Source organism: Plutella xylostella, chromosome 6, assembly GCF_932276165.1.
Source record: "Plutella xylostella chromosome 6, ilPluXylo3.1, whole genome shotgun sequence".
NCBI classification, from domain to species: Eukaryota; Metazoa; Arthropoda; class Insecta; order Lepidoptera; family Plutellidae; genus Plutella; species Plutella xylostella.
Genome location: NC_063986.1, coordinates 2,854,469 through 2,877,856, shown reverse-complemented (window position 1 = coordinate 2,877,856; position 23,388 = coordinate 2,854,469). Strand labels below are relative to the sequence as shown.

Sequence of the window (23,388 nt, the reverse complement as noted above, 5' to 3'; positions counted from 1 at the left end):
TGACTTGTAGTATTTTTTTATAATCTTAGTAAGTAGTTTATTTTTCTACATAAATAACTTTACTTGCCCAAGCAACTACAGGATACGAGCTTATGCGGCTAAAACACAAGAATAAGTATAACATCTTCAGTCCATAAGTTACTCCGTATAGGTATCAAAGCAGTCTTTGAGAAACTCTAGAAGTCCACTCTTGGCTTAATTGTTTTCCGATATATCTAGCGACAGGTCAGCGGGTTGAACTAGATATCTTTTAAGGTACCAGTAGGCGGCGGACGACATGACGCTACAGGAGGCGACGTGTCGTAATGCGACTACTGGTATCTATGTTCTATATTCTAGACGACCAGATGGTGTAGTAACGTTAACCTCATTTCTTCAGTGACCCTGACTACTATACCAAAGGTCCCAGGTTCGATCCCGTCCGGAGCAGATATTTGCTCTCGGGTCTTATTATTATTATTATTAAATTCTTTATTGCACAAATAAATTAATTTGTACATAGGCGAACTTAATGCTAAAAGCATTCTCTTCCAGTTAACCTTGGGAGTTGTGGAGAAAGTGGTAGGTAGTGAGAAAGACAATGAGTATCTCTATTGTTTAACACTAGAATATACCTGTTTACTCAGTTATTCATAATATTATAAAATAAACGTTAGAAATATACTTATATATATTATATATATACTAGTATATTATATATATATATATATATATATATATATATATATATATATATATATATATATATATATATATATATATATACGGTCTTGGATGATTATATCTATTTATTTGTGTAGATGTCAGCAGTCTGATACCTATTACAGGCTCTGCCTAGTTTGAAGTCGGATGGCCGTGAGTGAGATGTCCCCCACATATTATTATTATGTATTTCTATGGATGTGACGACGAACGCCATATCGCTAGCCGTCAGTGGTGCCGCCCTATGTCGCCGGTCGCCAATTGGCACCTTTAGCCAAGATGAGCGGTATCCTTCCTGCCTTCAGACGGCCGTTGTGTTTCTGATACGCTTGAGTCACACGAATCAAGGTCAATAACTTTTTTTCAGATCCCTTACAGGTTATGGCAATCTATTCTTAAGGTTTAGAGTCTACTTACTTACTTGAAATGGCAGTTTTGTTTGATTGTTCAAGAATTTAGCTTTGATGTACCTAATTTGTTACAATAAGATAACTCGTAGATAAAAAAATATAATAATAAACAATTTTATCAGCTCCTGAATGCAATAATCTTATGTCCGTGTCATTAAACATCGTAATAAATTATTTTTATAATAAATACATGACACGTAACAATAAAAGTAAGAGGCTATGTATGCGCTGGGATATTATTAATGTTAGGTATATATAATAATGTTAGGTGTTTTCAACTTTAACCATTAGGCAAGTCACTGGTCAAGCAAGACATATAAAATTTGTTGGTTCTTAACCAATGGTTGCGATTTTGACCGATGTTAACCACGGATCACGAAACCAGCCCTAAGAAAAGAAAATTATGACTTAAATGATGTATTCATTCAGGGCAATAAAAATAAACCAATAGCATTTATTTACTTTTTCGGCCTGGCTGCCTGTTCCTCTACCTTAACATAACGTGTAAAAATACTCTTATCGCTAGCTAAAATATATATAATGCTTACATACCTACATAACAGTATTATTGTTATTATTATGATAATAGGTACCTACAAATGGAGGCAATAAATAATTCCCCACTGTTTATCGTAACAATTAATAGATAGTGATCGTAGAGTATAGCGAAAATAGTTTTCAGTAAGTGCTATTGATATTGATGTTGAGGTAATATGTAGAAATATTACAAAATGTACCAAGAAAAGTTTTCAAATAGGTAGATGCAGGTATAGATCTGCATTTCTATCCTCCTGACCCCGAGAGGTATAAATGTATTCACTGTTATTAAATTTAAAAAAAAATAAAAAAAATACTTCTGAACTGTTTTGTCACTTTGTCAAAGAACAAATTGTTTAAGGGATAGGTACTTTATAAAACTTTAAAGGAATAACAGGGATACTCTATAAAACTTTTAATATAGGTATTTTTAAAGTATATATTATATTTTTTTTCAATGTCCTACTCATAGCACGCCAGGTGTCAGGAGGCTATGATAAAGAACTGTACCTACAGTGCCACAAAATTATCTGTTCCGGTGAGAGCTCACTAAATGTTTATATTACTTCATTCTATAACTTTTTATGTTTGCCCTTAGTGGTAATTCGCTCTTGCGGTTTTGTGGAACCCATCTAATCTTTATCAATATGCAATTCATTTTCTAATCAGATATAGATCAATTTAGTTCGCTCTCACCGGAACAGATAAGTTTGTGACACTGTTAGTTCTAAGAAGACTGATAAATAAAACAATATGTATATATCTACGTAATACAGAGTTTTAAAATTATGTACTTCGAACAACACCTGCTAAAACATTATAATGGAAAATCTGAGAAAGTGTGTGTTGGTCTTTCATATCGCATGATAAATGTTTGAGTTGGCTAAAGATAAACCGAAGAATAGAAATTGACATAAGAAAAGGGTTTTTCCTCTACATTTTCACGGAAACGAAGTGAAGCGCACTGGTAAAGGCTAGTCTTATATGAAAAGCTAATCAATATGGCTTATCCTTTTTAACCTGCTTTCCTTTGAACGGCTCTGTAGTTGGTATTCTTTGCAACGCACGTTTGCCCTACATAAGCAGTTAGATCTGTGCCGGTACCTCCGTGGTACTCTCGATAATTTTATTGCTTAACGATTTGCAGATGTTTTCCCTAGAAGCGTTACTCAATCGGTTTAATGTGGATCGTGTTAACTCTGGAGATGGAATGTGTACCTACTGTGAATTGGGGAATCCTTTAATGTTGTACAAGTTGCATCATCTTCGACGGTCGAATGGCGTAGTGGTTAGTGGCCTTGACTGCTGCGCCAAAGGTCCCGGGTTCGATTCCCGGCTAGGGCAGATATTTGTTTTGTACTCGGGTCTTGGGTATTGATATTTGTATTTAATAAGTATCTATCTATGTATTTGTGTATATAGATATATCAGCTGTACGATACCCATAACACAGGCTCTGCCTAGCTTGGGGTTCGAATGGCCGTGTGTGAGATGTCCCCACATATTATATTACTAGCTGTTCCCGCGAGCTTCGCTTCGCCTTAAAAAGTTTTCCCATGGGAATTCCGAGATAAAAAGTAGCCTATGTTCTTTCCTAGGGTCTAGACCGTATGTATACCAAATTTCATTCAAATCTGTTCAGTAGTTTTGGCGTGAAAGAGTAACAGAAAGACAGACAGACACAGTTACTTTCGCATTTATTATATTAGTTAGGATTCATACGTATTATTCTTATACAGTAACACACGCGTACAGTAGACGGTGAGATACGAGCACAAGGGCTGAGCTGGACAGAAGGCAGGGTAGTTTTCAAGGTAGTTTCTGATGAGAGGACAGCGTGGCGCACTCTTGTGTAGGCCGACGGTCGACCATAGGACAATACTAGTGCAGATAAATGTAACTGACTGATTGCTCAATTATAATAATTATAATCGATTGAGTTGAACTTTTGTCCACTAATAGTGACTTTTACGTTCTTAAGCTCATATTTTGTCAAGTAAGAAACTGGGCAATAAAATAGACGATTGTGAAAATTCCCTTTTTACTTTTAAGAATACTGTGCCACTCTGCTTCAGATGAATATCTTGATTGATTGATTGCTGGAGATTGGGACTGGGATGAGTCACAAAAGCTTTATCATCTCTAAGGAACCTCAGCAATCAAAGTAATGGTTAATTTAGATACCCAATATCTGTTCCGATATCACTTTGTAAGTACTGAGAGGCACTTCTCATTTTGCTTTCATTTTCTAAATCTACTGTGGCTTTTACTTTTTTACTATAGGTACCTATGTAGATAGATAATTATTTATTTTGTTGGAAGCATGTTCGCTCTACCTAGGGATTTTGTAAATAATGCCAATGCCTTATAAGTCCAGAAAACGACATCTTTCATGAATCTGATGATATATCGTTACGTAAAATAAATATAACGATAGGTAGGTATAGAGATTATTTCGTAAGCTGAAGTGACCCCGCAGATAATTTCTTTGTGTCTACGAACGAAACACGACTTTTCTGCCTTTGGCATTTTAATTAGGTAGATAGGTAATTGATTAAAGTTCGTATTGATTCGTACAAGTTCTTTAATTAATTTATATCGCGTTTTAACTTATTAATTCCAAAGCTTAATTGATATAAATATTTAGATTATTGAGGACTCTGAGGAGCAAAGAAATTCACAACTGAATGAAAAGGGCTGTTATAACTTCGGGTGTATCTGTATGTGTAACTGTGTGTGTCCGATTTATGGCACCGTATTTGGATTGTTTACATAAAATATTACGTAACTTAATTTACTTTTTACCTATGTCATATCTATACTTACTTCTTACCTATTTTCAAAACAGTAAGTACCTATTTTGCGTTTACAAGAATAGCTTCACAAAGATGAATTAATTGCGTATATTATGACCAAATATCTAAACATATTTTCAAACAAGACCCGAGTTTAAACACAGATCTGCCCCGGCCGGGAATCGAACCCGGGACCTTCAGCATACAGTCAGGTTACTAACCACTACACCATTCGGGCATCCAATATTTTCATTACTGTCTTCTATGATTTATCGTTAGTCTAACACGCAGTCTATCATAAAGTAACTAAGTAAGCTTGTCGCAGTCCTAATACCAAATATCCCTTGGCACATCTCCAGTAAAGTTCGCTATTCTGCCGCTCCATATTTCACCATAACTGGCGCTGTTAAACATGAATTACGGTAAAATTACACTCAAAACGATGTTTTCGTATGCTACTCTAATTATCCTTTACTGTTTCCATGTTTATTTTACACCGAGTTTTATTAATGTAGGGCTTATGTCGGCTTCGAAGAGCTTATTTTATCGAAGTTAATTCTGAAAGGTGTTTGCAGGATATAAAATTGAAACAAATTATTTGTAAATCAGGGATTATGTTATGCAACAAGAACAAAGGGATTAGGTTCCATAAAAAGTATTTAGAGTCACAGCAATATTTAGTTGAAACAACAAAAAGTATACAGGGTGTTGCAAAAAGGGTATACTAAGCCGAAACCTACATGTGCAGCATGGTATATCTAAGCCTGAAACTGAAATGAGAATTTGAAAATTCGCGAAAAAAAATTTTCATTTTCCATAGAAACTTTGTTGGTCACGTGACTTTTTTACTATGGGAAAATATATTTTTTTTCGCGACTTTCCAAATTCTGATTTCAGATTCGGGCTTAGATATACCATGCTGCACATGTAGGTTTCGGCTTAGTATACCAATTTTGCAACACCCTGTATATAAAAAATCACTGTCTTATTTTTTTCAATTATCTTTTTGTCTAGTTCACCATCATATACGACATAATATATATTATCTATAGATCTTATATAATATCGGAGAGTATATTACACTACAGTGAATTATTACGGGCTGTTCCTGCGAGCAGAAACAGATCAACATAGAAAGATACACACATGCAGGTCAAACACCCTCCTTTGCGCTGCCGTAGTCGGCTAAAAAGTTGACCAAAGGCCAATAGATCCGGCAGTGAGCAAGCTATATAGGTACTAACAGCTCACAGCAACGCATCCCGAAAACCCATTAAACCAAAGTGCTTAGTAAAGTAACAGGGTCTCTCTAGCTAACCAAATACGAAGTTTTGGAGCCTGGAGGCATTAACCATGACTCTCTCTAAATGCATTTATCACCATCATCACGACCCATTACGTCCCCACTGCTGGGGCACGGGTCTCCTTCCAATGAAGGAAGGGTTAAGGCCTAGTCCATCACGCTGGCCAAGTGCGGGTTGGTGGACGCATATGCATTTATACGTTTTATTAATTCGTTTGTTCGTTAATAATATAATAAAATAAATAGTCATTTATTTCAGGCTAGGCACCCCTATTACACACTTCAAGATTAAACAAGATACAAACAAACGTACTTACACAAATAAATTACCTATAAAGATAGAGTAACCCTCCAGAGCTTACTGGCTACGTTCTGGCCTGCACATTTACAAAAGCTGATCAAATGTGTTGGAATAATATGAGTCTGTGTTCACCATTCTAGATCTAGGTAAAAGGCATGTGTGGTAAAAAATATATACCTCCAAAATTTATTTTAAAACTTAAACCGTAGTAGATACCTTACCAACACCAAGGATGTAGTTTTATGCAGACATTGTGAAACACAGGGTTACTTTTGTAATCCAAAGCAGATACAATGTAAAGAAACTTTTAAGGCATTTCAAATTTTAGGTTGATTTAGCTATAGGTGGAAATCAAGGTATGTAATATATTGGAGTTAGCTATTGTGTTAAATGTAAATTTTCGTTTGTTTAAATAGATAAAGCGTTTTCTTTCCATAGACCTCCAAATAACCCAAGTCTAACGCAAATTGTTCTGAATACTGAGAATCCTAATAATAATTGTTCCATTGAAGTTTGGTGATGATTTACAAATGCTAATTTGGCGGTGTACTGTAGATAGTGTCAGATTGCGTCAGTATTATTCATGTTGCCGCTCCGTGTAATCTGGCTGTAAATTGATATTTACACGTGTTTACATAAGTAAGGTAAAGGAGGTAAACGTGTTCAAGAGGTCTTGGTTTGGATTAAAAAATAAAAAGAAGCTGAACTAAGTACTTCTTTCTAGCGTCATATAATTTTGCCCACGGCTTTTTCATCGGCTTTTAACTGTGTTATTTTTGCAAATAAATATACTTACCTTGTTATTTCCAAAGAGGTAAATACTATAAATTAATATAAATATGGTAAAGGAGTCTTTCTAAAGACGCATTGGTGCTAAATTTTGCAGCATCCTTTAAACAACAGACGTCGGTTGATTTAACACGTACTTCAGAATAATAGGTTTCAATCTGCGAATCAGGTGTAAATGCAAATACTAACAAGCGTACAATAGAATAAGTGTCAGCTTCCGATCACTTGGTTGCAAACACATGACACGTGAACACTGAACAGTTTATACTGTGGCGATATCTACATCCTAACTAATCCTAACTAACATTATATGCGAAAGTAACTGTGTCTGTCTGTCTGTCTGTTACTCTTTCACGGCAAAACTACTGAACGGATATGAATGAAATTTGGTTAACATAGGGTCTAGACCCTGAGAAAGAACATAGGTTACTTTTTATCCCGAAATTCCCACGGGAAAACTTTTAAGACGAAGTGAAGCTCGCGGGATCAGCTAGTATAATATATGAATACACGCAAGCTTTGAGGTCAAGGTATAGATCGTGCAAAGAGATATCTATAACTTTTGCTCTATGAATTTGGGAAATTCCTGTTTTTTTAAGTAAAAAGTTACGTACCCAATAACATATAAGTTGTTCATCATGAGCCTCTGAGTTTTTGCTGATGATTTTTACTAATATACCTATAGTTTTGGTATATTTCCCTACCTACGCTACGATCCTACAGCTCATTCCATTGGGAGCCTAAGTCACTAGACTATAGCAATGTTATTTGAAGTCATGACCAACATGTGGCTAACTAACCGTAGCTGCCTGGAGTATGTACTAAACTACTGTAGATACATACCACTGTGATTACCCCGTGTAACTCGATTGCTATGTATCTATGTCTAATGGGAGATTTTCAACCATAGACAACAACCATAGACAAAAACCGATTAAAGAGGGCGCTAGTAAAACTTCATACTCAACAGCACTGCATTTTTTTTATCCGGCATGGATTCTAGTCCTTTCAGCCAATACAAAAATCCAATGGATGTGAATTCAACCATATGCGATAACTAGCTGTTATATTATGCATAATATTATGTTTTTACTAGTTTAAGGCCCTGTTTCACAATGTCTTGTTAGTGGCTACCTGTGAAGTAAAATGTATGCTGTCACTGTCAAAAAAATAATAACAGAGAGTGACAGTACCTATCTATTTTATCTCACAGGTAGCCGCTATCCAGACATTGTGAAACAGGGCCTAAGACAGCTTTGTACCATTTATGACACCTTCCGTTCCCTCAGAAGAATGCAGCTCATAAAAAACGACGGGCCGGATGTCATCTATCGGACGATTTTGGAACTTTTAAACTATCAAAGAAAATCTCCCATTGTCTTTCACTGTTACTTTAATTGGGCGCCAAAAATCAGCATTTTTTTACTGTAAAATTTTGGCTAAGAAATCGTTGATTCATAAAGTTCCCGGCTATATATTTACAGCCTACTCTTTATTTATTAATACCATTTCAAGATATGTATAAGTACCTACAGTTATTTTTGATCATCTAAAAATATTGGAAACGAAATTCTGTTTCTCAGAAAAAAAACGATTCGGTATCTCAATTAATGTAAATACTCCCAATTCATGTTACCTATTCATATTTCGATTTCATGAATAGTGTGTATTGGGTAGATTTTTTTCGGTTATACTTTGAATAATTTAGGTGGGCGCACTTTTAGGCATTCTACGAAATTTAAGAGTGGATTTAATCCCTCTTTAATGAAGGTTTAATATTGCAGGAAGTAAAGCATGGGCTTTCTTTGAGGGCCGCTTTTAATTTACTGTTTGCCTAAACTTTTAACTCACTTTAATCACTTTAGTTATAGGTATACTACGATTAAACTTTTACCATGACGATATTTAATTTATTCACTAAACTAAATTTAAAAATATCTTTTTTATATGTTTATTTTCTTGTTTTTAATCCACAGATTACTCTTTGGTAAATAAAGTTTATCAACCCTTCCATGTCCCACTTCCTCTATCCGCAACTATGTCTTTATAAAAAGTCTCTTTTTAATTAAGGAGGAAGGTACCTTTATAAAGGTATGTTTATGAAACGTAAAGAGCAAGCCACTTTATGCGGTGTTTACACCTGGCATCACATTGTTTATGCCTCTCTACGCGTCGGAGTTTATTTATTTAGAGATTGCGCTTCGCTCTTTTCTCCATAATTCACAAGGTGAGGCTTTCGTCAGCAAACACGTATTATTTAAGGCTACGGCATACGCAATGCCATGTTCTGTTGTTTCACTGTCGTAATGAAAGGAGAGAACGATCATAATTTACAATACAATTATACCTTTATTGTCCAAACAAATGCGAAAGGAATTTTGCAGTTTTATTACTGTATGTACTTCATCTCTACCAGATAGTTGTAGCAATATGAAACAAGAGAATAATAGGTAAGTAATTAGAGATTATGGCATGAATATTATAGAATAATGACGTATAGTATATCTCTTATATATCTCTTTTATATCTCTAGTCCATCCATCCAAAGGTTGTCTGGAAGAGATCGCTTTAAGCGATAAGACCGCCTTTTGTACCCTAGTTAAGTGTCTATGTAAAATTGTTAATTATTTCTTGGTGTACAAATAAAGAGTACTCTATCTATCTATCTATCTATAGTAAATGGAGAATACCAAGAAAATCGTGGATGAAGGAAAGTATTACACGACTGGACACCTCCCAAAATATCGATTTTAAGGCTGAAATCAGACGGACTGCACCACAACAAACGCACGCAGTCGCTATATTCAACTGCATGCAAAATTATTAATAATATTAAGAGAAGTGGTGTCAGTGCTTCTATTTTCACCTCAAATCTAACACTGAGCTGGTCTATTTGATATTAACTTCACTCGACTGCAGCCGACCGCGTGCAGTTGATATCATGACCGCACAAAGCTGAACATATAACTGCAACAATATAAAATATAACAACTGCACGTCGCTGTCGCAGCGATGCAGTCAGTCTGTGGTCAGCCTAAGACACCACACTCCAGTATAGTCTCTAGACAATAATGTCTAAAGAAGAGATAAGAAGAGAATTGCTACAAACGTGCCCATTGACGTAATAGCTACTTAAAGTTGCCACTTTATTATTAAAGGTCATATATCAGTCCGTAGCGAAGTAATTACCACGGTTAGCATACCAAATTACAATTAACTTCTTTTAACTACGATCCTTAAATTAGACCCTTAGATCGTAATGGCTGACCACGCTACGACTTTGAAACCTCACTTGCAAAGTGTTGAAGACTTTAAAACTGTAGTTTTACGGATGAAAATTGTATGGCAGACGGCTCAAAGTAGAATGGTTAAGGATCATTTGCTAGCAAATTACAATTATCACTCTGAATGAAGGAATTCCTTTGCGAGGATGATTAACGTGCGCGATGGCCTTGCTTTTATTGTTGCTGCACTTTTAAAGGGCTTTAGAGATAGAAAGGTTAATTTTATTGATCTTTGCACTTCATGAATATTTCATTTTGGTCATTAGAAGGTAGGGAGAGAAGAAGTTGGTATTTAGACCTACTTACAGATACCGTATTTACACATTTAGGTATAATCATAGTTATGTACAAAGGTTTGCTAGACTTTGGTTAACCCTAGCTTAATTCTCTTTTATGCCACCAACCTTTCAAAGTTAACAGAGCGTTACTTAAAAGTGATGTACTTACCTAAGTATTTGAAGTCCCTCTTATAATAATTATAGGTACATAGGTAACAACAAAAATAATAAACATGACCCTCTATGAAATAACTTTTTGTAGGAAAGTACTTAGAATTTTCTGAAAAACGCGAATACCTATAATACGTAAGGTAATGAAAATGATTCAGTAAACCGACCAGTAAAAGGTTGAACTACTGAGTAAAAGGTTGTGTTATCGAATTCATGGAAGTGAACCCATATTAAGATAAGATTGCGGTTTCTTTATGCTGAATTCTAATCATAGTTATGATCAGAAAAATATTTATCAGATAAAGTAGAAAAAACTCATTTAAAAATTATTATAGGTAAGACAGGTAGGTAGGTACTTAAATAAAATAAATTAATAAGAATCTCATATAAAATATCTACATCTACATCGTAATGAAAACTAGATCGTGTAATATCAGTGAAAGAAGTTCTTTGAGAGAAGATACGTAAACCATTTTTAATTAATTATGCATATTTTTATTATTTTTTGCTTAATACAGAGAAAGTTTTATAATTTGTTGAAAACCATTTTCATGGAAAGGTTTTATTATACATTCCCATTATTGTATGTAAGTACTCAGATACCTATAAATGTATATACTAGTATGAAAAAATCTAAACCATGTACCTATTATAACCATATTACAATAGCTGAAGTTTCGCATAGCAAAATCCTGAGGTCCAGTTCAAATGCCGTCTTTCCTTTCAATAGTCGTAAGCTTATTCTCAAAATCTCCGTCTATCTCTCCGAATCTCTCCAAGCTGTAACGCGGTGCAACAGGGCTTACCCACCCCATATTGTATCGAGGTGTGCTTCAAACTCACATATTGTAGGTATTTGCACAATCACATAGGTTCAGGGCTGTCACTCTGGTTCACGAAATAGTAAGTTTGGAGCGCGTTTTAAAAAAGTACCGGGGTGCGGGGTGTGTAAAAAATACATATTATTATAATTTCGTTGTAAAATCCTGTAGGTAATTGTAATATGACAACATTAAAATAAAAAAATATCAAATTTTACATTTAAAAATGCTACAGGTAATTCTTTTTCATAATAAGTCCAGGGTTTGCTTCAATTATTACCTTTATAACTACATATTATACTTACTGTGATCTCTGTACTTAGATGGTACTTTATACCTTGTTTCACGGGGAAAGACAGAACCCTTATTAAATTCGAATAAGGGTAGTTTTTGTTTGTATCAGATGTCTTTCCACGTGAAACAAGGTGTAGTAAGTCAGCGACTGACGCTATACATACTGACTGGCTAGTTCTTTCACCGCGGTGACAACTGACAACCCGTTCGTCGTATGACACGTACGAATCGTACCGAAGGCATGATAGAGGTAGATAGATATTTTAAACTTGTCTATAGGTAATTCGAAAGGCGGTTCACCGCAATACGTCTACTATTTTCAAATCTAGAGTAACCCCCTATTCTGTTTGCCCACAGGCGGTGCACTATAGGTTGCCAGTTGCAACGTATCTCGCTTCATTCAACGGGTAAGTACGTTGTAGATTTACAGGTGTATTGTTGAAATTAAATCGGATTTCTGTGCCCGCATTGTCCGTTCCAGTGTAAACATAGGGTGGAATGTTATGAGTGATCGAGCTGGACGCAAGAAATACGCACAGTTTATCTGCCGAGGTTTTCATGATGTATAGAAGGAGAGTTTTATTTAATGTTTTTTGTTTACCACCAGAGATCACCACGTCTTTGACACCGACAAAACACAGTTTTTTGGTAGTTTATAAATATTATTGGCACGGTTAGGTATGCATTTACTTAGATGCTTGTTTAGAAACATTTACCTGCGGGATCTATTTGAAATTTCGGATGATAATAATTCTAAAGCCTACTTCTTAGTTGTAAGTATGTAGGAAATGTGAAGTTTCTGCAGTAAGCCTCGAGAAGCGGTTAGGTCCGGATCGATCTGGATTCAACTAGTAAAAGGTTGCTGTTTGCCAGACGTGATCCGATTTTGCACTTTCGCCAAATTTTTGGGTTGATTGCTTAATAAAGGATCCGTGATTCCGTCCGAGACTTTGTTTGTCGACGAATTTGTCCAATCTGGTGATTGCTAAGCGGCAATTCATTTGAATCCATTTTTGACCAAGATTTGCATGATTTTTGATCTGCGCAATATTTTTTCACATTCCTTTGCGTCAAAAGAGAAAATCTTGATAACTTAAATTAAGTTTTATACAGCTTTCATCATTTCTTTTTACTTGTTCCCTGCCCTACTTTGTGAAGTAAACTTATTTGTATGTTTTTCTTGCTTAGTAAATATTTATGCTTGTTTTGTTGTGGCTTGAAACGTTTGACTAGAAATGCTTTGACATTATAGATTTGAGCTTTATATGCAATGATTTCAAAAGGAAGGATACGCCCTTCAGAACATTTTGCTCAAACCTTCTTCATACAAGCAAAATAACTGCCATCTGTCATAATTTGTTGGAACTATGTCAGAGCCGAGCTACTTATCCTGACGACGCAACCTTGTACGTGCGTTCATATTTTACCGTCATCGTCACCGGACAGTAGGTACATAATAATATGAGTGAGTTGCATGCGGACGTCCGTACAAGGTTACATCGTGCGGCCATTGTAGACTTTGGTAGTAAAATAATTATCGCTTTAAAATGTGTTTATTTATTAATTAAGGATGATACGATATTCCATATTCCTTTTTGACCTTCGTATAATAGTTTTTGTAGCCTTTCACAACAAAATAGGCATATTTATCACAAGAAACAAAGACTCTTCTCTCCGTCACAGACAACTGTCGACTGAGGACCGTTGGCCCTTAAATGTCTATTTTAGGGCCAACGCGCGGGTGCCATTTTCTTGAGTGGTTTGGCCTGTCCTTACGCAGTAATATATATGTCAATGTTTATATGCATCTTCTAGATCTAGATTTTAATCTACAACAGAGTTTATTATCCATGATTTAAGATTAAATTCATTCATAAGTATAATGTCTGTGAGAAAATGCTTTAAAAAGTTTGCGAAAACAAAAAACCAAGTTTATGCATTTGATTCTAGATTGCTATCGCTTCTAAGAGTCTACCTCGACGGTATCCAGTAAAATGTCGTCATTTCAAATTGGATTCAGAATAGAAGTGACAGAAACTAAATTTAAATGTCAGTTTTATTATCTGCACTTGTGGCACGAAACCCGTTGGACTAGAGATAGTTGCACAAGTTCCTGAGTTATTATACCATTAGGTATGCTAAATGTAAGTACTAGATTACAGTAGTCTGAAACCTTGAACTAGAAAATCTAATGACCTTTCTGAACGTGAAATTCGAATTGATTAATTTGGTCAGTCGCCTCTTGAATCTACACATTTGACCACTACGATTTGTATTTTTTTACACTCAGCAATGAAAATGTTCCGGTGAAAATAGCACCAAATTACTCCTAAACGGAAAAGATTATTTAACTATCTAGCGTTTGCAATATTGAAGTAAGTACAATTAACAGCGCATCAGACAATATCAACTAAAAACATCATTATTTTGATAAAATTTTAATTAAAAAAAACATTCAGTGAAGCCATTTTGTAAGTGAAACTATTGCATTGCTCGCGAGTGTAAAATAGAAAATAATAATAATTTTAGACAAAGGTATTAAAGGTAGACATTATTACTAAAACTGCGCCAGAGCAGCAACGACCGCGGCATCATAACCGTCACAATACGAATGCAACAAAAGTTGACGACCTGTATGGAGCCCTAAGCACTTTTAAATGTAAATGAACTAAGTTTTGTGAACGCATTTATTCTACGGACTGCGGGGTCACTCTATCGTACAAAGTTTTGGAGCGTTGTTGAGCTAACCACGACCCTATAATATGCTGTAGTAAACCTACAAATTGCATACTATTAAAAATAGACGACGAAGAAGAGGAGTATATCTATCTGTCTGTGGTAGCGTAGATACGAAACGGCTCAATAGATTTCTTGGCTATATTTTATCAAAATCGGCATAGCTGTTCTAAAGTTTTGCGGCTTTTAGTGTTGAATCTCGGCGGTTATTAACGTTGGTTTGGTTATGTTAAATAAAAGAAAGAAAGAGTGACCCCCTGCATTTTCGTAGTTTTAACTTTACTCTTTGTTTGAAGATCGCAGTTGCATGATGAAAATAAATTTGAATTTCACACTTTAAATAAATAGTGGTGAAATGTTGGTGCCATTAGGGTTTTGTGTGCTACCTTTGTGTAATGCAAATCAGTGCCGAGTTTACATTTTCAACGTCAGAGGAAGAATTACCGAGCGGCAACAATGTTGCAGTTACATTTGGAAGTAGAAATTATGTAAAATACCTACTCATTAAAGTTCTTTCTTCGTGAAAAATAAAGCAATGCAACAAAGTCCAAGTAAAAGACAAACTAAAAAGAAATATCTACTTACCAATTTCACGGTACTAGGTATGCCTATAGATGTAATATTAAGTAGAGACATAGCAATAGAAGCCCACGGGTTCCGCTCATCTGGCATAAGTAATCTTTATTGACCAAAACTCATTTCGCATAACTCGTATGGTCTAAACTTTTTTGGCCGAACCATCACTTTGCCAAGACTTATGTGGCATAAGGCTCGTTTCGTCTAAAACTCTTTAGGCACAATCTTTAAACACCTAAGTTTCGTTTGCTCAAATTTATGTTCGTCAATACCTATGTATAATCTTGTTTCTCCTGATGTTATCTTAATAAATAATATATTAAGTATGTAGTAAATGTACAAATTGTGGTATTTTTCCCCTAAATCCCGAAAATCACGATATTGTATGATCAAAAAATCGAAAGTTAACGACCAATATAATTATTACAAACCCCATGAGATCGAAACCTAAAAATAGGTGCGATGACGAGCAAAACGAGGAGGAGCGTGTTAGGTGCACATGTTCATCGAAACCAAAGCGGAGCGCAGCGAAGCGGAGCGGAGCGTTTTCCAAACAGCGGAAACAAACAAGGCACCAGTTTGCGCTATGTAGGGAGACGCTCCGTCAAAGTTAATGCCAAACGAATATTATTACTTTGTATAAACCTATGCCATAGCATTATTAGGCTTTTCAAGATTTGGCCATACCATTATTAGGCTAAACAATGTTATGCGAAATAACTTTTTACTAAACGAGATTTATGCCATACGATTTTCGGCGTAACGAGACTTTGACCAAACGTTACTATGCAATACGAGATTAGGCAAAAAAATCTTATGCCAAAAAAGGTAGAACAGTAGCCCACTCATGAACTCTTAATTATGTCTCTTAATGGTAAGCGTTCATTCGGCATCGTACGCAACGGACGCATCGCATTCTATATTTTTTGTATAGAAATTCAAACAGGTGCGTCCACTTCATCGGCATTTCCAACGCCGTTTCTCCATACATAATATAGGTACTTACATACAGTGCGATACGTGGACGATACCTTACAATCAGCTCAGCTCTTTAATATCCTAACCTACCTAACCAATCTAACCATTATCTAATCTGGGTTTTGAACTTCGCTTCGGTTCGGATATTCTGTACGTAATTCCCCAGTCAAAATAATGAGTTTAAGCCGTCTTTGGCAGAGATGTGTGCAGATTACATACATTAGTCGCCGGGACGGAGGTAGCCCGGGTATTAGCATATTCACTATGTACTCTGCGGTCCAAGGGTTGACATAGGAGTAAGCTACGTTATTTAATTGGTTAGACTACGGTCTAATAAATAAAACCAGCTAAGAGTGTGTCTTACTCGTGTATCAAGGGTTTTAACACCGTTAAAGATTTAAATCTTTGTACTTATGGTTGAAATCACGACCGCAAGGAAAAAAAATGTCTTTAGGAGAGCTTATGCGCTCATCTTTAGGTGAGCGTCCTTCTTTCGCTATCGTAGGCAACGGATGCATCGCATTCAGTATTCTTTATATAAAAATTCGGCGATATGGTTCGCAACCTATCACGTGAGTACAAATGTGCTGCGAAAAGTGGGCGGCTCGCTTGTGAGACACCTCTGACTACCCCTTCGGGGATTACAGTCGTGAGTGCATAATGTATATGTGCATATATAAATTCACAAAAATGCGTCCACTTCATCGGCGTTGCTGACGACGTTTCTTAAAAAAATTATGACAATACGTACGATACCGATAGGTGGATGCTTACCATAAACTAGTATCCATCCATAGAGACAACCCATCAAAACAAAACAACACTTAAACACAAGTTTTACTACAGCTATGATATTAAATATTAGATACACTCGTGTGACTATAATTTTGAGTCGGTAGCTTCATCAAATGAGACTTAGGGCCACTTCCACAAACATTTAAATCTAGATTTAGTGTCAAATCTCGATTTAAGAAACGTCAATCCATATAACATTTGACACTAAATCTAGGTTTAATATTTTGGTGCAAGTGGCCCTTAATAGTGATTGCCGGGCAAAGCTCAGTTTGCCATCAAGGCAACTTCACCCGTAACATTGTTTCAAACTCATTATACATACCTCATGCAGGCAGGTGTTCTAATAACTCACTGGAATGCTAGTTTTATAATATGCTACTACTAAAACGCGACATATTTTAGCGGGCAGTTATTATTTATACATACAGTATGAACTATATTATTTTAGTGTATAAGGCTTTCCGTAGACATAATACACTCATTACCAATGTAAATGTTTCACCTGTTATTGACGTTCCGTCACTGGAACTGGAACTTTTAATAGCTTGTGAGTGTATCTTCTTCATATACTCGCGGGCAATGAAAAGTTTCCACTGAGAAAAACCCCAAATTACTCCTAAACGGACAAGGCTAGCTTAGTGACGCCTTCTGTAACATTGAAGTACATTTAACAGAGCATCAAGATAATTACCAACTAAAAAACCGGCCAAGTGCGAGTCGGGCTCGCGCACAAAGGGTTCCGTAGCAGCAATTACAGTTAAATCAACCTATCTCAAAAACTATAAGAGATACTTTGATCAAACCAAAAATCGTTGAAAGAGTTAATTAGCATGCATCACCTCTATTTTTTTTAGAATTTTATACCCCGTAGTTATAAAAATAGAGGGGGGGGACATACTTTTTACGACTTTGAGAGCTGATATCTCAAAAACCGTTCACTTTAAGAAAAATGTTTTTTAGAAAACTTTATATCATTTTAAAAGACCTTTCCATTGATACCCCACACGGGTATGTACATCGAAAAAAAAAATTTCATCCCTCAGTTACATGTATGGGGGGCCCCACCCCCAATTCTTTTTTTTACTATTTAGTGTCATATTTTTGTAGCGGTTCATACAAAACATATTCCCATCAAATTTCATCACTGTAGTACTTATAGTTTCCGAGTAAATCGGCTGTGACAGACGGACAGACGGACAGACGGACAGACGGACATGACGAAACTATAAGGGTTCCGTTTTTGCCATTTTGGCTACGGAACCCTAAAAACGGTAATATTTTGTTAAAGTTTTAAATTAAGTGTTTAAAAAATTAGGGTCGTTTGGTGTCTGCTTTTTGTGAATGGAACTGAAATATTTGTGTCGCAGTCGAATAATCGAATAAATTTCTAAACTTTACGTCCATTCACCTAAAAAGACTTTAAAAAATCATTATCCTCTGCCGCAGTAGCAGTCACATCAATTTGCGTCTTTATCCAACTTGCCAGACAAATGTGGACACTAAGCTAGTTAGCGGAGAGCTCTATACCGCGTGAGTTATGTGCAGAATTAAATTAAATTACCCAGACGGTATGTTACCACAACGCGACCACCCTGTATATATGTGTTGACACTGCATTTGTTACTTTAATAACTGTAATTGTTCATATTATTTTTTTCCCGGGAAAATATATCGTATCCGGGCTGGAGTTAAGCCTTCATTTGTGGTGAAGGGGTGTGATAATTATTGTAAGTACGAAATCCGCTGTGGTCCCATGAACATTTTAATATTATTCCGATGGAAATTATTTATTTGATTGGCACAGACACAAAGTAATGAAAAACTTGACACATATAGGTATAGACGTAAAACACACATCGACTAAATTAAAAAAAGGAAAGTTTCTTTCAAAAAAATCGGCGCAAATAGGTCTTTCATTGTGTATATGTGTACTAAACCAAAATTTGCTCCGGCCAGGGTTCAAATCGTGGACTTTCAGCGCGCTTTAGCCTGTGTAGGTACTAACCACTGCACCCTCCGGTCACCCTTATTCGCGTGTAACACATTAATTCGTTCTGTACACTGCGGCCGCCCTAAACGTGTTAACAGTGAACTAAATGGCGGCGGCTGAGTAATGTGTGAAATTAAATTAAATTAACTCTGTACGGAACCGGAACTGGGGACCAGCGTCTACATTCTGCTAATTAATACGTCAGTCTTTTAAGCGGCGTTTACACTGGCAATAAAAATGCCAGAATTAGGGTGTAAACAGCTGTTGACAGTTATACAATTACCCCCTTATTCATAGAGAAGTTACAGAACGTTTTAACTTTTCTATGAATAAGGGGGTAAGGGTGTAAACAGCTGTTGAGGTAAGGATATTTCTGAAAACTTAACTAGTTTTACATGAAAAGACATAAGTAGAGAAGGTGTGATACAAACTCCAATTCAATTAGCAGAAAAGGTGCATATTTAACCTTTGTAGCCTAATTAACTCTAGCATCGCATGCCTATTGTATATGCATATTTTTTTTTCGTGATTTTTAAATGAGAATCGCATTGGTACTATGTTATTTTAGTAACATTACAAACTACCTAGGTATGTTGTAAAATTAGCCACGCTGTTGGATTCAAACGAACGATTATACAAAATCAAATAAGTCCTTGATACTTCGTAACAGGCAGCTCTTTGTCCGACTATGAAACTGTACAAAGGCTATTCATTACTCGAATTTCAGCTTCCTTGTCCTACAAAAGAGCAACCATAAGTGATTACAAGTTCTTGTCCTAATGGCCCCGATTGCCTACAATATGGGTAACCTTATTTCTAGCCTTTGTAAATTACGTAATATTTTTAACGTTCCAATTTATGCGTGCTTCGTTTGTTCTGTGTTCAGTGTTTTATTGATTTAGAATTTGGAGTATGGAACTTAAAGTTTGTTTGTTAAGTTGGTAATACATAAGTCGTCTCAAATTTTAATGCTGCTTGTATAATCAAGATATACTTAAGTGGTTTGTACTTTGTTTTTATAGTTTTTATCAAGGCCATTCTGTAGAAAGCGTACGTATTTTGCTATAGAACAAAATGTAACTAAGAAACTAACACCAAATCTGTTACCATTTTGCAAAATTTTGCCGAAGCTAGTGTATTAACTCTGTATATTTTAAATTTAAACAAGGTATATATTATTATATTCAAAAAAGTGCGCAAAATAAAAGACAAACCTACCGTCACAAATACAAAAAAAGCGCCTGATTGCGTAATTCACAAAAGCGATGCTCCGGTAAGTCGTAAAATTTTACAGACGATTCTGGAACGCAAGTGGGCCGCGATCGGCACTCGCGGTTCCATCTTCATTAGTGCTGTGAAAAAGTGAACCAGCCCAAGCCTGCGGTCGTTTGGCCGAAGCAATATTTCGGTGAAGCCGTAAGGGAGACAAATGGGCGTTTCATTACAGAGTCGAGGTTCCCTCCTTCGCGTTTCGAGTGGTGCGCGGCAACTTTTGTCCCCGCAACTGTCATGTAGATTTTTTTGTCACTGCTCCGTCTCAATCTCAGTTCTATAGGGTCGATGTCGGCTTTTAATATCCAAGAACATTTGGATGAAAATATGTATTAGCAACTAACCAAAAAATTAAGCAGACGTACCGGCAAAAAGATAAGAAATAAATCTTCATAAATCTACCTACAAATTAATACAACTAAATAGGGAGCAATAATTAATATAAGTATATATAAAAGTTTACCGGTAGGACATGGCTTTCCGTTTGAAAATGTGCTTATTTTCCACCCGTTCTCATTACCCACAATAGCTTAAACAAAAAATAATCCTGCGAGCATCCTTAAATTTCCACTCAGTACACCAGATAAACAACGCTATTGAAGAAGCATTGAAACCCATTGTAGCGACAAAAGTTGCCAGTTTGTGGAGTTTGTTTTTAAAAGAATACGTCATGCGTATCACGACGAAGCCGCAGGACTGCTTTTAATATTCCTTGATGACGTCATCGCGGGAAATGTGCCGCAAAGTGGTAACGTTTGAAGACACTTGGAATAACGAATATGGTATTGTCATATTTTGTATGACTTTCGGAAAAACATAGGTGGAAATTTAAATTTCAGATTCATTTTTAGGGGTAGTAGTGCTTGTTAAAATTCAATCTTATGTTGTCTATACACACAAGCTACAAGGAACATAACTGCAAAATTCAAGGTAGGTATTTTAGTTTCCGAGATTCCGTGATAAATATATAGGCTATCTTTATTGCTAGATGTAGGTAATTAATGTTTATAGATTATTTGTTTACTAAAGTTAAGTTAATTAAATAATTAATTTCGAATTAGCATGCCCTGATTGCTTTTGATTAAATCAATGAAGCGCAATGGCTGCTCAAGGGAGGAGTTTTGATGAAGTTTGATTATGATTAGGTACGGTAGGTAGCCAGATATTATATGAAACTCCATACCCACGTACACAGGGATGTTTTGTAAAAAATTGCCTCTTATATGCGCGAAATACTGGCATAAAAAGTAAAAAAAGAAAAATTGAATTTATTGCCAAAAACCAATGAATCCTACTACATAAATACTTAATTCTATAGTAAAAACTAAACACATAACATTTATAACAAGGACAGTAACTAGACTTAACATAAGAGTTATAAAATAGGTAAGTAGGTACTTCAGAAATAATACTAATAGAAAAAATAATATTATATTACTTACCTACTATGTAAATTTGTCGATACTAACTAGTGTGAAAATTTCTCGATGTGATTCCAGTTGACAGGTCGGGGTACCCATACCGGTGCGACTTTCATTACGGCAACAACTCTGAAATCACGAATAAAAACACAGCTGTTTCATACCTCTAGTAAAGTTATACTTACCGAAATGTATTACAACCACAAGTGCTTATAACATAAGTATTGAGATGTTTGTGAACTTTATATAAAACTAGCTGATACCGCGCGCTTCGCTTCGCCTTAAAAAGTTTTCCCACGGGAATACCGCGATAAAAAGTAGCCTATGTTCTTTCTCGGGGTCTAGACTATCTGTATATCAAATTTCATTCAAATCTATTCAGTAGTTTTGTCGTGAAAGAGTAACAGACAGACAGACAGACTCAGTTACTTTCGCATTTAGAATATTAGTTAGGGTACCTACATGAAGCTATGGATTTATGAAATCGTGAGAAGGAGGTCACATTGCCATTTGCCAGTCAATAAACTTAAAGTGCATAAGTCAATAGGAACGATATTGGTCCTGTTTCGAATCTAGCTCACTCGAAGCCAATAAAATATGAAGTGATTTCAAATCATGTTTAAAGCTAAACCACAGAAAGATAACGCTTAGAAAAAAATTACGAATGTTTTAAGGATTAATGGAGAGAGAGATGAATGGTGTCAATTAATTTAATTTTACCGTACAGTTTTACCTACAAATACTTCTTTCACCGTTTACAAACAAGGCTTTGTTTGAGATACAAGTGCATTGCATCAAGGTATGCCACACACGCTTGTAATAAAACCCTAATGCGCCATACATAACCCAGTGGACGTGGGCAAAATGACTTATGGTTGCGGCAGCGGCTAATAAGTTATTAGAAAAGTTATATGGCTTTGTGATTAGATGACAAATTGTTTTATGTTTTTCCCGTTTTTCCCTTTCTGCCATGGCTATATTGGATTAATTTATGAATGTGACAGAAGCTAAATTGTAGGTTTGTTTTTAGATTGATATCTTTTTAGGTTTGGTCTGTATATACGTACCATGTAACCTTTCTAATTTGATATGTACCTACATGAAACACTACATAGAATTTAATATAATATCATTGAATGGATTTGCTGTGAGAATTCCAGAAATCTCATGGCAAGTCTCAACTAGGAATAAAATGCGTTTTAATATTGAAAATATTGACTCTCCGTGATCTCATTCCAACAGCTGCAACCCAATCACTATGTCGTGGCATTTGCTAGATGTAGTAGATACTTAAGTAGTAGTAGATATTTTATTTCAAAATGAGTAAAAAAGTAGTTTAGTATATTATTAGGAGTCAGCTATTAAAGATCAAAAAATTATCATCATTCTCATTTTGCCAGATTTCGAACAAAAAATCAATTTCGAACCTGTGATAGCTACCTACTGCGAATTCGATGTCACAGATATGCTGACAACGCAATGAAACAAATAAAACCCGTCTTCGACTTTGCAGGTTAACAAATCCTACCTCGTTACAACTATAGTGACCAGCCTGTTTGATCAGTCGGCTCCAATACCCATTATCTACCGCGAAAATTAAAATGTATTGAAGCGTTTCGACCGCAGTCAACTGGAAATACCCGGGGCTTTTGTACCCCCCACTTTGCAGGGGGAGGTATAAGTTTGATTAGTGTATCTTTGTGTTGCATGGAAGCTCTTGAATTGATAAAGTTGTTTAACGACAACTAGACGGCCGACGTACTACACACACTCACGGGCAATGAAAAGGTTCCACTCACAAAATGCCGACACCAAACAACCCCAATTTTTTCAAACATTTAATTTAAAATTTGAACAAACTATTACCGATTTTAGTTGGTAATATCCTAATGCTCCGTTAAATTAATGTAAGTACTTCAATATTGCAGAAGGCTT

At 35.8% G+C, this 23,388-nt stretch overlaps 1 protein-coding gene across 2 annotated transcripts in view; it reads left to right on the top strand.

Moving 5' to 3' along the window:
• Positions 1-23,388, top strand: part of LOC119694119 (angiotensin-converting enzyme) — a 156,482-nt gene that overhangs the window by 60,746 nt on the left and 72,348 nt on the right. For both annotated transcript variants that reach the window (XM_038119719.2, XM_048621728.1), the window contains one exon: positions 12,043-12,092. The gene's annotated coding sequence lies outside the window, so the exon portion shown is untranslated. The remainder of the gene's footprint in view (positions 1-12,042; positions 12,093-23,388) is intronic.